Source organism: Palaemon carinicauda, chromosome 34 (genome assembly GCF_036898095.1).
Source record: "Palaemon carinicauda isolate YSFRI2023 chromosome 34, ASM3689809v2, whole genome shotgun sequence".
Taxonomy (NCBI): domain Eukaryota; kingdom Metazoa; phylum Arthropoda; class Malacostraca; order Decapoda; family Palaemonidae; genus Palaemon; species Palaemon carinicauda.
In genome coordinates this window covers 62,343,087-62,355,586 of record NC_090758.1, presented here as the reverse complement: position 1 = coordinate 62,355,586, position 12,500 = coordinate 62,343,087, and positions in this window count along the sequence as shown.

The window sequence follows — 12,500 nt, the reverse complement described above, 5'->3', positions numbered from 1 at the left end:
TTTCTTAGGCAATCTCTTTCTGCAATCCTATATTCCCTTGGGAATAAATGTTGTGAATTTTTCCATAATCACCTAGGTATTCCTTTGAAATAATATCATTTGATGGAATAATTCTGGGAAAAAAATAAATGAATAACAAAAACTGATTATGTAGGTGTATGTCCTGTGACATATGACCATTATTATATAGTCTATTGGAAATATTATATGAATCTCAACTGATGACTTAATCGTAAAATGAATATTAATATACATACATACTACCCTCTATGAAGAGACTAAATAGTAATTAGAATAATGACTACAATGAAGAAAATATATTTTTATTTTACAAATTACTAAATATTATATTAATAGTTTGGTAAATAAATTAAATATTTTAGATAACAGTCCTCTTCTTAAATAAGGTTTCGAATGGAAAATGCAAATATAGAATGAAACTATTGATTACATCTAGATGACAGCCACACGAAACCAACTAGAATATTCTAATCTAGAATACTTTTTTTGGCATTATTGCAATCACCATTCTTCACCCAAAACTCTTCCCTTCGAGTCCTGGCTGCTTCTGCATAATGTGATATTCATATGCAACCTGTGTGTGTGTCACCCGGACTTTGTTCAGGAGAGAATTGAAAAGGAAGGAGATGAAGAGGAGGTATAATAACAAAAAATATGATGAATAATAAAGGATAGAGAGAGAGAGAGAGAGAGAGAGAGAGAGAGAGAGAGAGAGAGAGAGAGAGAGAGAGAGAGAGAGAGAGTTGTAAGTTACATATTCACATATGATTATGTAATAACCTATATAGATTACATTCATACTTACATACATACATACATACATACATTCATACATACACACTAAGATAAATATTAAATATTTTGACTTTGTAAAAATAATATAAAAGAATCATTGTACAAAAGTTATTTTTCTCTTTGTCCTACTTTCAAACAATGAGAAAAACTTTGGCCAACTTTTGTTCTACTTGACTTACTCTTTCCCTTGTGTTATCTCAACCTGTGAGACAAAAACTTTGATTCTTTCAAAGAACTATTTGTAAGGTTTTTGTACTGTAAGGATTCATTATTTCTTCGATGTGATGTTTGTTGTTATTATCATTAAATTCATGGTGATGGAAACGGCCAAACCCCAGACATGAATATGGACATGCCTGAGTCTTTTGTTATGCAGTAGACTGGAAACGATTGCATTTGTATAATGCTGTACATACATAAATGTTTGTTTTTATGTGTGTTTGTTCATATATGCACATTATTGCGTTCTTCCTCTCATCACTGAACTTTAATTATCCTATTTTCATTCTCAAGATGAGAGTTGGTTTTGCATTATTTTTCCTCTTTTTCTTTTCCTTGATTCTTGTACATTATGTTTTGCATAAGTCTCGATTTTTTTTCAGGTCCACTAAACACTTTGAAAATCATAATCTTTATATCACATGAATAGATATAATAAAAAAAACTACACTCAAAGGCATTATACCTAAACACACGAATAATGTAAATGTATTTCTGAAGCGAGAAAAGTCAAGTTCCCCCACACAATAATTCACGGTCTCCTTTATCAAAGAACCTCTGTGTGCCATCCATCACAGAATGAAAGGGAAAATTCAACTCATATTTCAAGCTTCTCAGTTACCATGGCTACAGAACAAAAACAAAAAATATAGAGGTATACATCTGCTTTACTCTTGGCGATATAACTGTGAAATTTAGTGTATAAAACTATAAATATAGTGAACGATACAGAAATTTTTAGAAGTTTATAAATGATATTGAAAAGGGACATTTGCTTAACAACCTTTTATACCATATAAGAGTCCTTGCAAGTATTTACTTGTTGAGGACAAATGGTGTTTTAGATTTAAACTGAAGTTATTTTGAATTCAGGGAAAAACAATACTTCTCTATGGCAGAAATACAGAAGTTGACGATGTTATATCCAACATATGCTGTTAGCTGGAGAATTAAAAGCTTTTACCGATCAATAGATATCTTTTTTTGCGTTGCTGACAGATTGCATGATCCCTTTGAATAAGGTCTGTCTGCATCAGAAGAACAGGTAAATATAGATAGATGAATTCAGGTAATGTTTCTCCTTTTAGAGATAGGTTTTAGGTGCTCTTTCTTAGGCAATCTCTTTCTGCAATCCTATATTCCCTTGGGAATAAATGTTGTGAATTTTTCCATATTCAGGAAAAACAGGTCATATGAAAGAGTTTTCTTGGGGATTAATGAATGATATAGAAAGGAACCGAACGCGAGTTTATTCACGATCTTTCATCACCTTCAATAAAGACTTATTTCTCCCTTTACACACCAAATCTGCTTTTTATGATTAAAACGCGTCTGTGTCGGGTATTTGTTTAAATGCTACGTAATTCTAGGAAATTGTTCTGAGCTGTTCTTCTATATACTTAAATTCAACATAAATAATTCCTTGTTCTCAAATATATTTTTTTCTATTAAAGTGAGAAAGATGAGAGAAAGTGGAAGGATCCAAGTCAATATGTGCTTTAATTTAAGTCACTGGCGGTTGGTAATACTTACTACAGAACTTTGCTATGTCAATAATAACATAATTCTGGACCATATATACATTTGTAGAGGAAAAAGGATATTACTATGTAATTGTATTTCATCATCATCATCATCATCTCCTCCTAGGCCTATTGATGCAAAGGGCCTCGGTTAGATTTCGCCAGCCATCTCTACCTTGAGCATTTAAATCAATACCTCTCCATTCATCATCTCCCACATCACGTTTCATAGTCTTTAACCATGTAGGCATGGGTCTTCCAACTCATCTAGTGTTTTGTGGAGCCCACCAGAACGTTTGGTGAACTAATCTCTCTGTTGGGAGTGCGCAGAGCATGACCAAACCATCTCCATCTTCCCCTCACCAGGATCTCATCCACATATGACAGTCGAGTAATCTCTCTTATAGTTTCATTTATAATCTAGTCCTGCCATTTAACTCCCAATATTTTTCTCCACGCTTTGTCCTTAAATCTACAGAATCTGCTGGATATTGTTTCACTGTCATGCCACGATTCATGTCTATATCTCACTAAACTAATATCTAGCCTGATTTTTATATGTAATATCAGGCCATTTGATTTCAAAATTTTACTTAACCTAGCCATTATTTGATTTGATTTTTTCAATCTTTCATTAAACTTAAAGTCTGAAGATCATGTATTAGAGATTTTGGTTTCTAATTTTATTTAAATTATTCTATCTAATAAATCCTTTCTCCTTCCAATGATATTTCATCATTCATTGCATATTCTGTTCTCATCAGCTCTGTCTTTCTTCAACTTATCTTAAACCCAACCTCGTGTTATATTTCAACCATTCTGGAATGTATACGGTTTCTTAAATTATTATTATTAGTATCATTCCTGTTGTTGTTGTTGTTGTTGCTGTTGTGGTTAAGACGATTTCACTATCTCTCAGTACATTCATCTACATAATGTAATATATATATATATATATATATATATATATATATATATATATATATATATATATATATATATATATATATATATATATATATGTGTATATATATATATATATATATATATATATATATATATGTGTGTGTATATATATATATATATATATATATATATATATATATATATATATATATATATATATATATATATATATATATATATATATATATATATATATATATATATATATATATATATATATATATATATGTATATATATATATATATATATATATATATATATATATATATATATATATATATATATATATATATATATATATATATATATATATATATATATATATATATATATATATATATATAAAACGGATTTTTAGCGAAGCAGAAAATCTATATTTTGGTGAGATAGCCATATCGTCCTGATGGAAGTTCCTTCATCAGTAGCTTCCTAGGTTATATATGACTACAGTGATATCTCACAGAGAATTTACCGAAGGTATCCAGAATTCTAACTCCTGGAGCGAATATCCCTTAAAATTTCAAAAAGGGATATCACGTAAGAACGTATTGGCACTCCTCATAGCAATCTGCACCCCAGACAGTGTTTTACGCTTCGAGGAGGTGTGGCAAAAATAAAAAGGGGGGCACTCCAAAGGCCATCCCCGTTCCCGTACTACTATTGGGAGTACAACAGCGCCATTCCCACGACAGTGGACATTCCTTGTAGCATTGAGCGTGGTGTTACAGATACAGTACTACGGGAGGGATACTGAAGATCTCTTCTTCAGAAGAGATGGGTGGGTCCATCAGGACGACATGGCTATCTCACCCAAAAATAAATTTTACGCTTCGCTCAAAATCCGTTTTTTGGGCTCAAGCCATGTCGTGCTGATGGAAGCATACCAGAGCATTAAGGTATCTGTGGATTTTCATCAGTGCCTTAACATTATATCAACCTTTTCTATGACCATGGGGACCATATGAGACCAGTGACGTTACCGTTATTTGTCATCATCACTAATCATAACAATGTTAGTGCTTCCTGCCTCCTACAGGGAAGAGTCATCTAGACAGTAGAAAAGGGATTTCAAGGATAACATAAATATTATGACCAAACTTAAGTACACACTGAATATACAAATAGTCTCAAGTTGTATATTTGGAAAATTAACATCAGTGTGTCCTATGTCTATCATCTGATGCATACAAATATATGAAGGATGCATACTAAGTGAGTTAAAAACTCTGGCATGTATATATACAATTTTCTGGCGAAGGTGGACGCACTACATTCTAATAGACATTTAATCCAAATAAATGACTACAAGAGATGGTTAGCAAAACGAATGTAGTAAGACAATGGGATTATACCTGAAACGAGTACAGAGACCGTATTTCTTTCTTGAAGGAAGAAATAATGAATGCCACTCTTAGATTGAAGAGAAATTATAAAATAATCGCTCTTCATAATTCCTATACTGGTTACTCTAACGGCACTGTGAACTTCGTACACCGGCACTAGTGCTATCTGTATAATTCCACACCTGGGATTTTGAACAGAGCTAGTGTTACCATGGTAACACCTAATCAAAAGAAGACATACCTAAGAAGAATGACCTCTTCTCCCATTAATTGACAGACCCAGTCAATTACTGTTCATCGTAGAATAGACGGCAGGGTAAATATTCTACCTGACGTCACCACAAGCTGTTTCAGATCATGGACATACCTACCGTAGAGCTTGTAGAGCACTCTGGATGATACTCATCTAGAACATGTGCGAGGACATGTGCGGTCCCAAACCATTAATTGATTATCACAGTAATTAGGGGGCAGGCTTTAATACACTGCCTGCCACCACTACGAAGTGTTTCAGTTCATGCACTTGTTTTGCATAGTGTTTTTAAAACACTCTGGATGATTTCCATCCAGTGTATGAATGAAGACGCTCAAAGTCCATAAACTAAATGAAGTTCTGTGATGAAGCAATCTTTCTCGGATCATGACCTGCGGGAGTACTGTCCGGATCCGCTCTACGAATAAAGTAGGTGAGCTACGCCCTCAGCTGATTTAAAGATAAGGTTCATTCCGAAGTTTCTCCTTTAAAGAGCTGTCCTCCCCTAAAGTCTGAAGTTCTACGAAGATAGACCTTTAGACACTGTACAGGACATAGAGAGACATCTTCCTTTTGAGGACAGATTCTCCAGGGACCCCACCTCTCAGTGGGTAGCTCGTTTTTTGCGAGAAAGGATGGATCAGGAAAGAGAGGCAGTTCTCCTAATTCCATGAATTGAATGTGACCCTCATCTCTGGATAGGGCCTCTATTTCACTAACTCTAGCCTCAGAGGCTATAGCAAATAGGAAAATAACCTTTTGGGTTAGGTCATTAAGAGAACAATCTTCATTGTTCACAGATGGGGCATAATGTAAGACCTTGTCCAAAGACCAAGAGGTGGGCTTTGGTGGAACTACGGGGCTAAGCCTAGCACATGCCTTCGGAATCTTATTAAAGATTTCATTCGCCAGATCCACTTGGAAGGCATATAGGAGAGGCCTAGTCAAAGCTGACTTGCACGTATTTATCGTATTGGCCGCCAGACCATGGCTATGAAGGTGGACAAAGAAGGACAGACAAGAGTTCATAGAAATTTCTTTTGGTCCTTTTGTTTTGACAAACGCAACCCACTTCTTCCAGGAAGACTCATATTGTCTTCTAGTAGACTTAGCCTTGTATTCTCCTAAGAATTCTATATTGCTTCCTGAGATCGCAAACCTTTTTCTAATCGCTAGAACAAGAAACTCATGAAATGAAGGGTTTGGGTTCTCTGTGATAAACCGAAGGCAGTTGATTTCTGAACTTTCGGAAATATACCTAGGATCAGAGCTAGGACCGGCCTCATCTGGTCTATCAGCCCTATAAGAGGATGCTCGTATAGGGCTATTTAGTGAGGTAGTTTCTTGAAGACGCTCTTGATGAAGAGGTCGAGCTGCAGTTCCGGGACGTGTTCTCATCTGGGAGGGAATATGTCTGCGTCCAAGGACCATTCCAACTCTATCGCCTTGGATCGTGATAGAGTATCCACCGTCACATTGTGGATCAGTTGTAAATGAACTGCTGTTAGGTGCCATCCCTTTAGGAAAGGGATGGGTAACTTCACCAAGACTGTAAGAGACATTCAAATGTGACGTCTTATTATCGCTTTGGTGTCCCAGATCAGTCGTAGGAAGCCTGATCTGTGTGGAGGGGGCTTCAACACACATTAAAGGACCAGCAGAGTCTTGGGACTTTCGTGTTGTAATTTTTGTTAGAGAAGCGATTAAAGCGGGACCGATCTCAGTCTTTTTTTATCTCTTCAAGCGTTTGATGCGTGTTTTCTCCAAGCTCTTAACGCATCTTTCCGGTGTGCCCTTAGCACCAGGTCTGTCACTATTGCAAACTGGGAAAAGTTTAGCACTTTTCCCTGTTGCCAATTTGAAAATCTGACCGATTACCTGAGTCTCTTGACAGACCTCGCGAGCTCCTTTTACATTCCCAAAGGAAAGGAGAGTTAAAGTGACTGTGGGCTTCGATGGTTTTTTAACGATCGAAACCCCAGAGCTGGAGAATGTCCAGACTTCTAGAAGCTTATCATGCATCCGTGATGTCCCGGGAACCGGGTCATCTCCTTGAATGCACATGGGCCCGACACTTCGGGTGCTGCCCACTCCAGCCTCTCGATCAGGTATATTAATACCTGAACTATTTCTAGGCTTAATTTTGACGTGACCAAGTTCGTCAATCTTTTGAATGTACTTAGGACTGTGAGTCCGACACGTATCTTCCCTAGGATGAATGTTACTCTCTGTAACATGAATTCTAGATAGGAGGAAGGGGGGTGGTTGGCTGGAAGGTTCCGAAGGACACCTTTCAGGTCTGACAAGACTACGAACAAACACACCTAATTGGAACACGGTCCATATGTTCAAAAGGATTAACATTCAGAACTTGCTGTTTTTTATGAACTTGTTGAGTGGTGACAAGCTCAGAATGACTCATTGATATCTTGAGTCCTTCTCGTGAACACAAAACAGCCTTCCCTGGAACTCGATGAGCTATAGTTTTCTTACTACCTGTATGCTCTATAGCTCTCAGGTATACTTCTCTAGGAGGGTTTTGAACTGTAGGAGAAGGTAAGGAAATGATGGTAGAGACATTTCTGTTTCCCATCAATGGCTCATCTTAAATAGGCTTTGGACCGAAGGATCGAAGGTCCTGCGATCCTGAGGAAAAGTTCCTCCTAGCCGAAGCGTCTTTATGCTTCGAGTAGTCAGTAGGCTTAGACTTTTGACCATCTGCTTGTAGCACCGTGGTCACTGGAATATTGGGATGTTGTTGAGCAGCCCGAATATTTCCAGCATTTTCGATCTTCTTTTTAGGTTGGGGACCCAAAAACACAGAAGATTTTCTCTTTAAAGGAATGCCCCATTTTTGGAGAAGACTTATGTTCTCCATGGTGGCGTTCTTAATTAGTTCCTCAATGACCTCGTGTGGGAAGAGGTCTTTACCCCAGAATTTGGAAGATATTAGCTTCCTTGTATCGTGTTTCACTGTTGCAGCAGCGAACACAAACTCTCTACATGCTCTCCTAGCCTTCACAAAGGCGTAAAGGTCCTTTAGCAAGGTAGCCATGTGCATTTTGGCTATGACCATGAGCATGTCTGGGGTGTTTTTGAAGGTTGAACACAACTCTACGTAGTTTTGTAGAGAAAGGTATGTTGCAAGTCTCTCCTTTGACTCGGGTTCTTTAAACAAGAGCAAATCGGCAATTTAGGAAGTCATACATTGAACTGTCGACTTGCGACATCCTTGTCTAGTTTTCCTACTGAAAATGTCAAATGGACTTCCTTCCAATCCTTTTCCTGTCCGGGAAAAGCTGGTGACAAAGGCTTGTTCTCATCGAGTGTGGGACATGGCTCACCCGCCTCTACAGCTTTGGCAACAGAAGTAAATGCCTTCCCAATAAAGGGGAATGAGAGTGAAGTAGGAGCAAGAAAGGAAGGGTGTCTGTTATTCAGTGAGAATACCTTCGTTTATGAATAACCCGCCCTTTTCAGACTGCCTGAGAGGATAGTCTGTGCCTTATCATGGTCAAGAATCATGACCTTAATTAGTTCCATTCCTTTTTCTGACTTTGGTTCATACTTCAGTCGGACCCAACAACTAGGAAAAGCATCAAAGCTTGGCCAAAATGTAATTTGGTCCAAAGGAACTGCACCTATTTTTCTCTGAAATGTGGAGATTGCCATTTGAAATCGACATCTGCTCCACAAACCTCCAGGGATTGGTTATGGAGCATGTTGGAAGGTCTTGATTCATGGGTCGTTTGACTGACCCGTGGGAAGCGACAAGAGAAGCATTACGAGGCTCTATCTCGGGTTTTACTTCCTGTTTTCCGTTTTGTTTACGAAAAGTCTCTATCTGATTCTTCAGTTAGATACGTAATTGTACCACATTATCCAATAAAGGGGTAGAAGACAAAGATGTTGATATCGATGGCTCTATAGCCGGCATAGGCGGAGTACATTCCTACACAACATTTATCTCTTCTACCTTGGGGCACATCTTGCCCTCAATCCCAAAGGTTTTCTGGCCGTCAGGGGATGTAGTTGGCTCCTGAGGCACTACTATTTCCTCGCTTGCCTTTGGAAATAGTAGCTTACGCATCCTATCATTAGGTAGGAAAGGTCCCGGAGAGATCTTTTGGAAGCCTCTTACCCAGTTGCGTAATTTAAATTGATCTGTATCCCTAGTCTCCATAGACTTGGGATTTTCAAAACCTTCAGACATTAATGTCCAACATATATTGCAAACCTGTGGATTCTAATAATATAGTGATCCGGAAATAATAATGCAGGGGAATGCAACCTGCAAGTATTATGACCGTAAAAGTACTTACTCTTGGCCTTGCTGAGGACTACAGCACAAGATATCTGGTGTTCCTCTTGTAAAGAAAGGAAAACCAAATGAGTATACAAGGGATTATTTCTTTGATAATCAACATGTAAATGTCATCTACAACAGAATAGCTTAGGATAGTAAGCTATAAAGGGATAGTAGGAGATACATACTTGTGTACCCCTGTGAGCAAATGCTGTTGCCTCCCCTCAGTATTAACTACATGGAGATTTCTCTATAGAGTAACTCCAAGTAAAAGGACACTTACCCCTAGGGGTAGAGAAGTATCAAATCACTGTCCCCAAATAATGTTAATACTGTGGGGTCAGCATGACTTATTCTCGATCAGAATATTGAAGAAAACTTATTCATTGAATATATGAACGGTACCAGCAGAATGCTCGAACAAGGGTACCCAAGGTATGTCAGAAAATACTACTGTATCATGGTACTGTAGTTTTCTAATTGCAGTAAGTCTATATTGCAATTTACTGACTACTGTACATCATGTATTGTAGTCTAGTCATTATGCTGCCTTCATAGTAGCATATGACAGTATCGTCCATCTAGCATGAAGCCAGCTGGACTAGGAAAATAAAGACATATATTTGTATATCCCACACAGCCTATTTGCTGTAGTCTTCCTACTATATTAAAATATAGAGTTTCCTGGTCAGGGAGACTCAAGGAAAAAGGCTGCACCCTTTAAGGGTTAGGAGTGTATTACTCCTGCCTTGAAGTGTTTAATATTGTAGGGTAATCCTAATACTGATATCTAATCAGGATATTGAAGAAATCATATTCATTCAATATAGGACTGGGCTCAGCAAATGCCTGTGTTGGATATCCAAAATATAATGGAAATAACTACTATTATAAAGTATATAATAGTTTTCTATCTGCAGTATATTCTATAATGCAGATATACTGGCTAACTGTATAAAATATACTGTAGTTCAGCCGGCATGTAGCCGGCATAGCTAGGTCTTGCCGGCATACCCGGCATGCTAGATAGAGAGAGACAGATAGCACGGAAATAAGGCTATTCCTCACTGTAAATGTATACAGTAATTCCGGATGTAAAAATCTAATTTGACGGCCTTTCTCCAGAAAGAAGGTTCTAATAGAAGGGGAGAATGTAACATTCAGGCTTCTATGTAGCTACAGTACTATTGCCGGCAATGTACCACCTTTACACTGCTGGCCGGCAACCTGTCGACAGTACCAGTACAGTCGGCGTGCTGCCAACTGAGTCAGCACTGTCTTTGCCGGCCCGGCCGGCAGTACCCCGGCAACAGAACCCATAGCAGCAATCCAAGGGAGGACTGAAGAACCTTGGGGATAGAAGGGACTACCCACTCACGGCCATCAAGGTCGCAACTGACGGCCAGGCCGGCAGTTGGCTAAGGGGCCGGCAGTTGCCGGCCAGGCCGGCAGCTGTCGAAAGTCTCAAACTGTCGGCAGTCTTCTGGCTGCTGGTCAGGCCGGCAGCTGCCGGCCGAGCTGCCTGGCGACAGTATGCCCTGCCATCAGCCATGACTAGAGAGAGAGTCTGGCTGGCTCCAGCAACCTACCGGCAATGGTAAGGATGCAAGATGTCAGCTTAATTAAAGACAATGGATCAACCATCAAAAGTGGATCGAGGGGTAGGGAACTGGGTCCTGTAACGAATGTGAAAGGAATTAACAAAATTGTCAGGCCTACCACCTATTAACCCTGGAACGGTACGGTAGGTCATCCGCGACCCCGAGCGTCAAAAAAAAAGAGGTTTTTCTCACGTGACTCACCCCCGTGACTGAATTTGTGGGTGATCGACCTGCAGTAGGTGTCTCGCCTACACGCTCTAGTAGTGTCCAGATGTGCATTGCTGTAACTGTACTCCTTCCCTGATTTCTGAGACGCGTTAGGGTCGAGCGCGACCAAGTTTACCCTTCTAAGGTAATTTGCATAATTATCAAAGTTATTACGTATTATGAAATTGTCGTAGAATGGTGCAACTTGTATAGGTTATCAGTTGTGGAAAGTCTTGGTGGATTATTTGGCTACCATGTGCATGATTTTTTTTTTAGTTAAAATGTCGTTCATCACCACGAGGACCATTTTACCGCGAGTGCCCCTTTTTCATTTTTTTTCATTTTTTTGCCAAGTCATTTTTCCGTAAGATATTGCCAAATAGTGTCGAAAAACTTTTGCTTTTTTAGTGTTGGAAAGTGTGTCTAGATGATCTGGCTACCCATGCGTGACTTTGTTTTTGTCAGATACGACGTAGTTATTGGTATATGGGGTATTTAACTGCTGTTGCCAATTTCTGTTTTTTTTCAATATTTGTAAAAATTTACTACGTAGTAAGGAATTGCCGTATATTATTGATTTTTTTTCATGTTTATGTGTTAGAAAGTGTGCCTTGATGGTTGGGCTAACACGTGCATGTCTTTTTTTTATCTGAGATGCCGTATATTAGAATGTTGGCCATTTTTCCGCGAGTGCCCCTTTTTATTTGTTTTGCATTTTTTTGCTTAGTCATGTTACCGTAAGGAATTGGCAAGTAGTGTCGCAAAACTTATATTTTTATAGTGTTGGAAAGTGTTTCTAGATGATCTGGCTACCCATGCCTATCTTTATTTTTTAGCCAGATATGGCGTATATATAGGTATGTGTTCGATTTCCCTGTGATTGCCATTTTTTCGTTTTTTTTTTCCATTTGTTTCAAAATTACTACGTACTAAGGAACTATCACAGAGTAATGATTCATTTACATGTTTATTTGTCGGAAAATGTTCCTTGATGGTTTGCCTAGCACGTGGCTGAATTTTTTTTTTCTGAAATGCCGTATATTAGAATGTTGGCCATTTTTCTGCGAGTGCCCTTTTTATTTGTTTTGCATTTTTTTGCTTAGTCATGTTACCGTAAGGAATTGGCAAGTAGTGTCGCAAAACTTATATTTTTATAGTGTTGGAAAGTGTTTCTAGATGATCTGGCTACCCATGCCTATCTTTTTTTTTAGCTAGATATGGCGTATATATAGGTATTTGTTCGATTTTCCTGTGATTGCCATTTT